The sequence below is a fragment of the Pipistrellus hanaki genome (assembly GCF_964339955.1).
Source record: "Pipistrellus hanaki genome assembly, chromosome: 1".
NCBI classification, from domain to species: Eukaryota; Metazoa; Chordata; class Mammalia; order Chiroptera; family Vespertilionidae; genus Pipistrellus; species Pipistrellus hanaki.
In genome coordinates this window covers 73713958-73726676 of record NC_140503.1, presented here as the reverse complement: position 1 = coordinate 73726676, position 12719 = coordinate 73713958, and the positions used below count along the sequence as shown (strand labels likewise).

The 12719-nt window shown below is 45.0% G+C and overlaps 1 pseudogene across 1 annotated transcript in view; it reads left to right on the top strand.

Annotated features, from left to right (window-relative positions):
- The window catches only part of LOC311610202 (granzyme H-like), a 116007-nt pseudogene extending 107722 nt beyond the window's left edge, over window positions 1-8285 (top strand). Inside the window, exons 5-6 of the transcript in view lie at window positions 7228-7485; window positions 8110-8285. The product of the transcript in view is annotated as a granzyme H-like (transcript). The remainder of the gene's footprint in view (window positions 1-7227; window positions 7486-8109) is intronic.
- The last annotated feature ends 4434 nt before the right edge of the window (window positions 8286-12719 follow it).

Sequence of the window (12719 nt, the reverse complement as noted above, 5' to 3'; positions counted from 1 at the left end):
TGAAATAACAACAGACCCCACTGAAATACAACGGATTGTTACAAAATACTATGAACAACTCTACTCCAACAAACTGAACAACCTGGAGGAAATGGACATATTCCTAGAAAAATATAATCTTCCAAAACTCAATCAAGAAGAATCTATTGATAAAAATCTCAATAAACCAGTGACTTGGGAAGAAATTGAAACAGTCATCAAAAAGCTTCCAGCAAACAAAAGCCCAGGGCCAGATAGCTTCACAGGAAAGTTTTACCAAACATTCAAGGAAGAACTAAAAACTATCCTCCTCAGACTATTCCAAAAAATCCAAGAGGAAGGAACACTTCCAAACTCCTTCTACGAAGCCAGCATCACCCTAATACCAAAACCAGATAAAGACAACTCAATGAAAGAGAATTACAGCCCAATATCCCTCATGAACATAGATGCCAAAATCCTCAACAAAATTCTAGCAAATCGACTCCAGAAGAACATCACAAAGATCATACACCACGACCAAGTAGGATTTATTCCAGGAATGCAAGGATGGTACAATATCCGCAAATCAATAAACGTGATACATCACATAAACAAATTGAAAGATAAAAATCATATAGTCATATCAATTGATGCAGAAAAAGCATTCGATAAAATCCAACACCCCTTTCTGATAAAAACTCTTAACAAGGTTGGAGTACAAGGATCATACCTCAACATAATAAAAGCTATCTATGATAAACTCACAACCAACATTATACTCAATGGGTAAAAACTAAAAACATTCCCTCTAAGAACAGGAATAAGACAGGGATGCCCACTCTCTCCACTCCTGTTTGACATAGTTCTGGAAGTACTAGCCATTGCAATTAGACAAGAGGAGGAAATAAAAGGCATCCAAATTGGAAAAGAAGAAGTAAAGCTATCCTTATTTGCAAATGACATGATATTGTACATAAAAACCCAAAAGACTCCATTAAAAAACTAATTGACTTAATAAATGAATTTGGCAATGTAGCAGGATACAAAATTAATGCCAAGAAATCCATGGCATTTCTATACACCAACAGTGAAACTGCAGAAACAGAGACTAAAAAAGCAATTCCATTTACCATCGCACCAAAAAAATTAAGATACCTAGGAATAAATTTAACTAAGGAGGTAAAGGACACGACACTGAAAAAAGAGATAGAGGAAGATGTAAGGAGATGGAAGAACATACCATGTTCATGGATTGGTAGGATCAACATCATCAAAATGTCCATACTTCCAAAAGCAATCTATAGGTTCAATGCACTCCCCATTAAAATACCAACGACATATTTCACCGACCTAGAAAGAATTCTCCAAAAGTTCATTTGGAACAATAAAAGACCCCGAATAGCCACAGCAATCCTGAGAAAGAAGAGTAAAGTAGGAGGGATCTCAATACCAGACTTCAAACTATATTACAAAGCCACTGTTCTCAAAACAGCCTGGTACTGGCACAAGACCAGGCATATAGATCAATGGAATTGAATCGAGAACCCAGATATCAACCCAAATCACTAGGCTCAATTAATATTTGACAAAGGAGGCACTAATATACAATGGAGTCAAGACAGTCTCTTCAATAAATGGTGTTGGGAAAATTGGACAGACACATGAAAAAGAATGAAACTAGATCACCAACTTACACCATTCACAAAAATAAACTCAAAATGGTTACAGGACTTAAACATCAGACGGGAAACCATAAAAATACTAGAAGCATCCACAGGCAGCAAAATCTCAGACGTATGCCAAAAGAACTTCTTCACTGATACTACCCCTCGGGCAATGGAAGCTAAAGAGAAAATAAACAAATGGGACTACATCAAAATAAAAAGCTTTTTCACAGCAAAAGAAACCATCAACAAAACAACAAGAAAGCCCACTGTGTGGGAGAACATATTTGCAAATGATACCACTGATAAAGGTTTAATCTCCAACATCTACAAACAGCTTATATAACTAAATAAAAGGAAGATGAATAATCCAATTAAAAAATGGGCAATGGACCTAAATAGAACATTTTCAAAAGAAGACAGAAGGAAGGCCAAAAGGCACATGAAAACATGCTCAAAGTCACTAATTGTCCGAGAGATGCAAATCAAAACAACAATGCGGTACCATCTCACACCTGTCAGAATGGCCAACATCAACAAATCAACAAACGACAAGCGCTGGCGAGGATGCAGAGAAAAAGGAACCCCGGTGCACTGCTGGTGGGAATGCAGACTGGTGCAACCACTGTGGAGAACAGTGTGGAGTTTCCTCAAAAAACTGAAAATGGAACTCCCATTTGACCCAGTAATCCCACTTCTAGGAATATATCCCAAGAAACTAGAAACACCAATCAGAAAGGATATATGCACCCCTATGTTCATAGCAGCACAATCTACAATAGCCAGAATTTGGAAACAGCCTAGGTGCCTGTTAGCAGATGATTGGATCAAAAAACAATGGTACATCTACACAATGGAATACTATGTTGCCATAAAAATGAAGGAATTCTCATCATTTGCAGCAACCTGGATCGAATTGAGAACATCATGCTGAGTGAAATAAGCCAATCAATGAAAGAGAAACACCACATGACCTCACTCATTTGTGGATAATAAAGATCAATATAAACTGATGAACCATAAGATAGATATAGAGACAGTAAAGCAACAAGCAGTTTGTCAAATTACAGCGGGGAGGGGAGGAGAATCTGGGGGAGATAATAGATCAACCGAAGGACTTGTATACATGCATATAAGTACAACCAATGGACATAAAACTCTGGGGAGGGAGGGGATATGTGGGAGGAAGGGAGGGAGGCAAAAAAAAATCAAAATCAATAAAATATGTAAATAAAAATAAATAAATAAAATGTTTAAAGGAGTTTAAAAAAAATAAGAGGAAGATAGGTGGTTGTAAAAGATCAGGTGGTTGTAAAAGGTCAGGTGCTGAAGGAACTTATCTGTACAGGAACTCATCATGTTAGCAGAAATGGCCACCTACATGATTGCCTGAAATAAATATTTCCTCCTTCAGAATTATATTTAAAGGTTGGAAAAATAAAATTCATGGCTGCAGACCTCGGGTCTAAGCCCTCCCCCCCAAAAAAAAAAATGTTCTGATGGGGTAATGAGAAAGCTTTGACACTAGAGAGAGGTGGTGGTTGCACAAGATGGCTGGCGGAGGGGGGGGGGGGGGGGGGGGTTAGTTGTGGGCAATCAGGCCAGCATGGGAGAGCAGTTGGAGGCAACCAGGCAGCAGGGGAGGACAGTTTGGAATGACTAGGCCAGCAGACGAGGGCAGTTAGGGGTAACCAGGCCAGCAGGGGAGGGCAGTAAGAGGTGACCAGGCCAGCAGGGAGGTTAGTGAGTGACGACCAAATGACTGAAGAAGCAGGCTGTGTAGGGCAACCAGGCTGGCAGGGGGGTTAGTGGGGGACAACCAAACAACGGAACTCGCAGACTGCATGGGGCAACTAGGCCAGCAAGTGGGGGAGGGGGTAGTTGGGGGCAATCAGGCTGGCAGGGGGAGACAGTTAGGAGTGACCAGGTCTGCAGAGGGGGGCAGTTGGGGGTGACCAGAGCAGCATTTAGAAATGACCAGGCTGGCAAAGAGAGTGATTAGGAGCCAGCGGTCCAGGATTGTGAGACAGATATCTGACTGCCAGTTTAGGCCTTATCCCCAGGAATCGGCCAACCCCCAAGGGGTCCCGGATTGGAGAGGGTGCAAACTGGGCTGAGGGAACTCCCCCAACCCCCCATGCACAAATTTCATTCACTGAACCTCTAGCTTGTAAATAAAACCTTTCGGGAGGACACTGTTATGATGAATGGGTTGCTATGTCAGTTTTATAGATGGTGGTGGATGCCCTGTTCCTCCCCTGTGCATCACTCTACCATGGCCCTTCCCACTCAGTACTCTGCTCCCTGATGTTTCTGTCTCCCCCAACTGATGGTCAGCTCTTTCTAAAGCAGATATTTTCAACCAGCATGCTATAAGAACTTTTAAAACATGCAATACCAGACTATTTAGTCAGTAGCACTAACCTATTTTTCCCTTAGATCATCAAATTAAAAAATGACAACAGCCCAGCTGTTGTGGCTCAGTGACTGAACCAAGAGGCCACAGTTCAATTCCCGGTCAGGGCACGTACCTAGGTATCAGGCTCAATCCCCTGTGTGGAACATGCAAGAGGAAGCCAATCAAGGATTCTTTCTCATCATTAATGTTTCACTTCTCTACCTTCTTTCCTCTCTGAAATCAATAAAAATTATATTTTAAAAAATTATGAAAGCCAACACAACAATAGTCATCGTTGAATGCCCTCTGTGGGACCATAAATATATACGTTATGAAATAGAATTGCATTTTATTGGTCACAGTGTGTAATATAGTTGTGTCTAATTGTTTAATTCTTGGTACCAGAAGTACATAAATACAAGTACAGGCACCTAATATTTTTTTTAAGTCACTTTGGAGCAAAAAGGTTAGCTAATCACTTTTTTTTTTTTTTTTTTTTTTTGCAAAACAATCAAAAGTATACCTATTTTTTGTAAGATATACAAAATATATGTATTTTTTTAGTGTGCCACAGAATTTTAATAGTTTATGTATCATGAGAAGAAAAAGCTTGAAAATCACTGCTCTAAAGACAGGAGACACGTCTCCACTAGGGTTGTCCATTGGCCAGAGAAGGACCTAAACAGACACCAGTAAAAGAAATTACCCTGATGGACTTAGTTGCATGGAGATAAGGCACTGGGGGTTCTATCACTGAGGACTCCGGTTTCTGGGCACCAGTACTTCCACTGATCAACACCACGTACCACAGGCCCCACCTTGTACCCTTGGGTTCCTGCTCAGGGCTACAGTTCGCTCTGGTGTCTTCTCTAAGTTATCAGCTGTGGATACTGATGTGGTCACTGCATACTTCCCACAAAGCCACCCAGAGACCATCATAAGGCAGGAGGCATGGGGGTGGAGATGCTTTAAAGAAAGCCTTCTGAGGTGAAGCACTGCAAAACCAGAGGGGGACACAAGTCACAGAGCCTACCCACATCTCCTTCCGCTTCGGGGCACAAACAGAGAGCACAGAGAGACACCACCAGCTCCCACCTGAGCAGCCTTCCTGGGAAGATGCAGCCACGCCTGTTCCTGCTCCTGCTGGCCTTTTTCCTACTCTCCGGGGCGAAGGCAGGTGAGTGACCATCCCCACCCTTACAGGCACAACCCATCCCACAGTGAGCACAGACCTGCTGGCCCTTATGCCCATCCCGGATCCAACCCTCCACCAGGAATGCTCTGAACCCCAGATCCCATCCCATCTCAGACCCACACACATGAGCTGGATAAGCCACAGGCAGAAATGAAAGGGCAGAAGCCTATTCTCAAGAAAAGCCAGTGGGAACAATGCCCTCCCCAGGCCCTACCTGTGCCTTGTGTAGAGGGTAACTTTCTAGAAGTGAATGGCAGAGGCTGGGAAACTGCAGAGGGCAGAGCAATCCTGGCTTCCATGCCTGTGATGAGACAGGTGCTGTCCTCAGGGTCTGCTTAGGAGAGAAGCCCAGAGTTCAGCAGTCCACAGTTGGTGGGGTCACCATCCCCATAAGACTCCTGCTTCCTCTGCTCCATCTGAAGGTTCCTCAGTCCCTTTCTAAAACTCTTCTTTTCTTCCCATGCCTTTAGCAGCTTCTTTAAAGGATGAGCCAGTGAGGATAACAGTCCCAAACTTGTCTGTTTTCCAGAATCCCACAGCACTGGCCTTACCAACCCTCCTCCAAAGGCCCATTGGGACCCAGTACTTACAGGCAGTTAACAAACACTGGCAACTCCCCACCTGTCAGGCCCTAGGACAGCTCTACAACATCTAGATACCTAAACCTAAGTCCTGGATACTGCAAAGCACACTTCCCTGGACATCACAACACCTCAGGGGCCTCAGAAACTTACCTGACACCAAGCAAAGTCAGGAGAGGTATTTTTAGGAGCCTCTAGGCCTTCCCAGTTCCTAAAACCTATATTCTCACCTGCAACTATGTGGCAGGCCAAGTCACAGACCCAGCCTGGTACTCTTCCCTTTTACAGGAGAGAAAGTTGAGTCCCCCATCCCCTTGACTCCCTCCCAGCTCTATGCCACCCTAGGCTCCCAAGTGCCCAGCGCATGAGCATCAAGCAGATGCTTGCCTGATGGACTCCGGGGAGCACTCAAGTAAAACAGAATTTTCCTGCAGGGGAGATCATCAGGGGACATGAAGCCAAGCCACACTCCCTGCCCTACATGGCCTACCTTAACATTAAAGATGAAGAGTAGGAATCCTGGTGTGGCGGTGTCCTTGTGGGAGACAACTTTGTTCTGACAGCTGCTCACTGCAATGGAAGGTGAGAGGCTGCAGCCAGGATACACCTCCTAAGACCCAGGCCAGATCCCCAGTTTCCTGGTAACTCAAGCCCATGAAAACATATCAGAAGAGCCATCAGATATTGTACAGAGCAATGAGAGCCTGAGAAATAGGACAGGTAAGCTTTGGCCCTGAGAGTCAGAAGTGACAGCAAGTGACACCATGGAGAAGAGAAGTACCACACTAGGCAAATACAGCAGTGGTGGATCATGAGCACATGCATTAGGGTCAAAATGGAAATGCAAGCAATTTCGTGATATTTCCTGAGGGCAAGAGAGAGCTCCCACAAGCCCTACTCTCTGTGTGTCACTGGGAACCAGAGTCACTCAGCCCCTGGACCCTATAAACTGATATCCTTAGTCTGTAGCCCTGCTCTGTCCCAGATGCCACTTGCCCTTCATGGCTCCTGGGATGTATCTATTGTGACTCTACCTACCCTCCCAGGACACCCCCCCACACACACTCACACACACACATGCACACTCATCCACTCTGTTCTATTTACAGGTCAATCAGTGTCACCCAAGGGGCCCACAACATCACAAAGCAGGAGAAGACCCAATAGGTCATCCTGGTGAAAAGAGCCATCCCGCACCCAGACTATAATGAGAGAAAAAGCTCCTCTGACATCATGTTACTGCAGGTGAGGAAACCTCCTGCTGCTCTTGCAGCTCTGGGATCTCATTGTATCTCCTCTCACTGTGAATTGTTCCTTTCTTTCCTCCCATTCTGGCCACCTGACCAGTCCTAGTGACTCAAGGGTCCCTAGGTGTCCAGGCTCAGAGACCACTAGCTGACCTGGACTCCCTTGCCTCTTCCCCATCAGCTGGAGAGAAACGTCAAGCAAACTTATGCTGTGAAGACCCTCCAACTGCCCAGCGGCAAGGACCTGCCAAGTCCAGGAGATAACTGCATTGTGGCCGGCTGGGGGCAGGTCACCAAGAAGGGCCCTTGCTCAGACACTCTGCAGGAGGTAGAGCTGACCCTGCAGAAGGATGTGAATTGTAAAAAGCTCTTTAACCATTACAACAAGAACATTCAACTGTGTGGGGGGAACCCAAGAGAAAATAAGGCTTCCTTTCAAGTGATGCTGGACATCTGCCCAGCTTGGTTCTGGGGAGAAGGGTGTTAGGGTAGAGGATAGGACCTGGGGACCTAGGCAGGGCGGTGAAATCCTTCACACTCTAGGTTGTGATCTTTCCCCCTGGAAAGAAAAGAGAGGAGCCACCAGAGCAGAGAGAAATAGGATCTCCAAGAGCATACACGGGCCTCTGGTCACTCCAAACATAATTCTCCCCCCAGGGGCCGGGGAAGGGGATTTGCAACACTCTGGCAAAGCTGGGGCAATGCAGTTAGATCACTATTCCCTAGGTGTGCATAAATTATAGCTGGTGGCTCCTCAGAGCTGGTAAATAGTGTCAGCCCCACCTGCCTGTCTCAGGTCCTTACACAGTGGACTGCAGCCACAGCCCTTCAGCATCTTCATAGCCAGAGGATCAGGGTCCTGGGGGAGCAGAGGGAGCCACTACTACCTGTGTATAGTGAATCAGTGACAATGTCCAGGCTGAGGGGACTATTGGGGACCTTCCTGTCCACTTATCTCCAGGGTGGAAACAATGCTAGGCAGCCTTATCTGAGAGGGACTTGGGACGGCAAGGAGGGCAGGGCCAGAAGAACTGGCTCAGACCTTCCCTCGCTCTTTCCACAGGGGGACTCTGGGGGACCGCTCCTGTGCAAAAATGAGATCCAAGGCATTGTCTCCTATGGAAGCAAGGATGGGAAACCACCAGAAGTCTACACCAAAGTCGCCAGTTTCCTTCCCTGGATAAGAGAAACCATAAAAAGCCTCCAACTGCAGGACCCAGACATCTTCTCTGGAGCTAATCCAGGATCACACTGACAGGAGGGAGGTGTTGCCTCCCTCAAGTCAGTGTGATAAATGTCTCTCAGCTAAAGGAAGACCTGGATTGTTAATTATTCTTTGACCCTCATTCACAGACACCAGCTCTGTGCTCAGAAGGCCAATAGCACAATTCTCTGTTCTACTTCCTCCTCTTCCCCTCCAATCACACCCCCAAACCTCATGCAAAGCAGTTACCAGCTCCTTCTTGGCCAAACCTGCACTTGCAGGGCCCACCCTTCTGCACCATTAGGAGAAAACATGAATCTCTCAGGTCCTGGACTCAGTGTGAAGGTCTTACTTCTTCCTCTGTTATGTGCTGAGAGGAAAGGACTAGCACTGTGGGTGCTGGGCACCAAGCAGGCACAGCCTGGGTTGCAGCTTAGGAGGCCCCACGACACTGGGGAGAGGAGGGCCTTCCTGAGCAGGACATTGTTCTCCCACAGCCATGGAGTGGCAGGTTTTGATGGTCTGGGGTATGGTGAGGAGAGGCGGAGTGGAGGAGGGAGGGAAACCCTGAGAAGTTTCTCATTCTTTCCTGGGCTGAATTTCCCTCCCTGCCCTTTTCTGCCCTCCTCTGAATTCAGGGTCTAGCTTGGCCTCCAGTCTCCTGGCTGCACCTTTTTCTCATCCTGCTAACCACTAAGCATCCTCAGAGTCCACCAACCCCAACACCCCACAGACCACACTGGTCTGAGCTCCTTGCTCCCCTATGTCCCCCCCACCTTGGACACCCAGAATACCCAGGTCCAGCAGGGCCTGGTCACTGAGTTGCCACCCAGCTTATGCCCTGGCACAGGGTGACCGGGGGACCAAACCTGTGCTGGCCCCACGCAGGGTCCTGGAGGACAGGGCGGAAGGTGTCTGCAGAACACCTGGCCCCATCTCTCACTGGGCAGAGCCAGCTCCGCCCTCACATCCAGCCCAGTGTCCCCACCTTGTGCTAGAGTCCGCTGACTGCTGGTCACTCAGAGGCCTGAGTCCCCTGCAGCCTGTTCCTCACTGCTGGCCTCAAGGCTCAGGCTGCGTCGAGGGAGGCCACATGGGCTCCACCTGCCTTTTGAGTTAGAAAGGGCTGCTCTCCTCAGTAGGACTGAAAAGCACAGATTTTCCATCAATCAGTGAACAAATGCTGATGGTGCACCTACTAAGTGCCAGGCATTGGGAATGTACAGACAGTGTTGACTTTTATCTGAATAGAATTTCCTCTCCCTTCTTCACAGGAACCCACAGAGCCCAGAGCCCACAGGAGTATTTGTGTTTTATTTTTATTGCTCATTACACTCTCTTTTAATTGTCTTAATCACTTGGGTCTCTAGAACAGCAAGCAGCATGTGGGGTTTAGAAATGACTTTATTTCTTTCGTTTCTAGACTTACAACCCCCAAACTGTTCACTGGTGCATCCTCTTCACCTGGGGAGAGGGCAGCAGGTGGGGAGCAGGCAGGACAGCAGCCTCATTTCCATGAGCCATAAAAGCAGCAGATATAATCGGTGACAGCATGGATGGACCTAGGGGTATTATGCTCAGGGAAATAAGTCAGACTGAGAAAGACCAATACCATATGATTTTACTTATATGTAGAATCTAAAGAACAAGTTAATGAGCAAACAAAATTGGAACTGAACCATAAATAAAAAGAACAGATTGATTATTGCCTGAGGAGAAGGGGCTTGGGGGACTGGGAACAAAGTGAAAAGATTAAGAAGTAAAAATTGGTAGTTAGAAAATAGTGACTAGGATGCAGAGTACAGCAAAGAGAATATAGTCAATAATATTGTCATAACTGTGTATGGTGCCAGGTGAATACTAGAAATATCGGGAGGAACACTTTGTACAATATATAATATATCTAATCACTATGCTGTACATCTGAAACAAACACAAAATAATATTGAAAGTGGACTGTAATTGGAAAATAAAATTTAAAATATAGTCAAAGTAGCAGGCATGAATGTCATTGTGATACTGTTATAATTATCCCAGTTGTTAATTAATTGGCAGGGACAGAGCAAAGGGAAGGCCTGATAATATAGGCATGCCACGTGTGCCAGAAAGCTGAGGTTTCACACTCTCCTGGTCTGTTTCCCACAGGTCATGGGGGGAGGGACTGGACCATGAAAGAATAGAATCATGCCCAGTGAGGTCTGAATGCCATAAGAAAGGTGGTCATTTGTCAGTCACACATGGGAGCAGACCATTAGCCAGAATAGACCTGGCCCCTGCAATGGCACCAAATCTGAGCTACATAAGTTCCCGGAAAAACAGAGTTCCTTCTCTTCCCTCTTGCGCTCCTGGCTCTCTTGTGACAGAGGGCCTGCTCCCCTGCATGGCCCCCATGGCCCACACACAGCGAACTGATGGATTACAACTAGCCTGATGCTCTGTGGGACGTCACTCTGCCTTGGAATGCAACCTCTGGGCACTGGCTTTGCTTCTAGCCCTGCTGAACCCCCATCTGCACCTTTTCCAGGTCCAGTTTAAAGGAAACCAGAACTTTGCAACTGAGGGATATAACTCCTCCATGCAAATAAAATTCTCTCATTTGCCCATGCAAGTCTTAGAAAATTCCTTTTCTAAAGCTATCATAAGAACCCTACCCCAGCACCCAGTTGGGAAAAGCATCCCCCACTTCCACCATTGGAAACCCCATTTTCACCAATCCACAGTTTTACAGAATCAAATGGTAGGGCAATCCTACAATGTATTTGCTAATTGCAGTTAGAATCTACCTCTGAACACCCATCCGATTGGACAGACGATCCCATGGTCCCTATTGTTACCAAAACCTCCTGCCTGTGCATACTCCAATTCAAATTACGGAGGCTCACGTGGTCAGGAAAGTGGAGACTTGTAAAAATTACTTTTTACATATCAACATGTATTTATCAATCACTTCTTTTAAAGTTTTTGTATTTAGACTCATTGCTAGAAAGGCTTTACCACTTCTAAGTTTATAAAGAAATTCATCCATGTTTATTCGTTGTGCATGTATGGTTTTATTTTGTACTAGAGGCCTGAAGCGCAAAATTCATGCAAGGGGCTCAGCCCTCGTAGCCCTAGCTTCATCCAGGATGTCCTCCAGATGATTGTTTTGCTGTTCTGTCTAATTAGCATATTAGTTCTTTTTTATATAGGATATATAAGTGTCTTTATCTATTTGCATTTCATTCTGGTGGTTTATATGAAATATGACTCCAACTTAATATCTTTTAAAAGTGACTTTGTCAACTCTGATTGGAAAATAAAACAAAGATAAAAATATTTTCTAGTTGTTCCAATATCATTTATTGGAAAGTCTATCTTTTCCCAATGATTTGAAATGTCACCTTATTATAAATTACATGTCTTTATGTACTTAGGAATGTTTCTAGGTTTTCTATTCTATTTAATGGGCCTTTGTCTACTCATGAATCAGGAGAGAGGTTTTGTTTGTTTGTTTTTTGGGGGTTGTTTTTGGAGTTTACCATTTAAATTTATTTCACACATGTATTATGGCCTTCACAATGTGTTCTTTTTTTCTCCTTTATCTTTTGTTTTTTAAATTTATTTTTAACTATAGTTGACATACTGTAATACTGTAATACTGCAATATTATATTAGTTTCAGGTACACAATATAGTGATTAATCATTTGTATACCTTATGAAGTGATCACCAAAAGTGTAATACACATCTGTCACTGCACATAGTGATTATATTGTAGTACTAGAGGCCTGGTGCACGAATTTGTACATGGGTGGGGTCCAGCCAGCCTGCCCTGATCAGGCCGATTGGGCCGAGCTGGCCAGGGGGAGGGGAAATGGAAGGGTGGCTGTTCAGCTCCACCCCCTGGTCAAACTCCCAGTCAATCAAACTCTCACCCAAGGGGACAATTTGCATATTGGCATTTTATTATATAAGATTAAGGAAAGAGGTTTTATATAATGTTTTTAATATATGATAAGGCTTACCCTCTCCCTTACTGTCTTTTTTTTTTGGTGGGGGGGGGGAGGTCAAAATTCTCAGAACCATTCTAGCATGTTTATTATCCACACATATTTTAGAAATTGTCTAGAACTTGTATAACACTGAAAGAAAAATGATATTTTTATTGGAATCAAATTAAATGCATATATTAGCTTGGTATAAAGATATCCGAAATGTAATAGCCTTCTGGACAGTGCTGGGAAAATACTGTTTGGCTTCCTGGTATTCATTACCACTTCACAAAAGAGTAACTGTTGGGAGAGTCAACCCTCCTCCATCCTCATACACGTGGTTTGGACAGAGAAGACCCCAACTCTCCAAAGGCTGTCACCGCGGCTTACAGGGGTCCGTGGTTTCAGCTCCTCTCACTGACTCTACATGTGCCTCAGCAGAGGGCAGACTCTGCACTGCTTTGAATGCAACCCATCCCAAAGACTCTATTACATGACT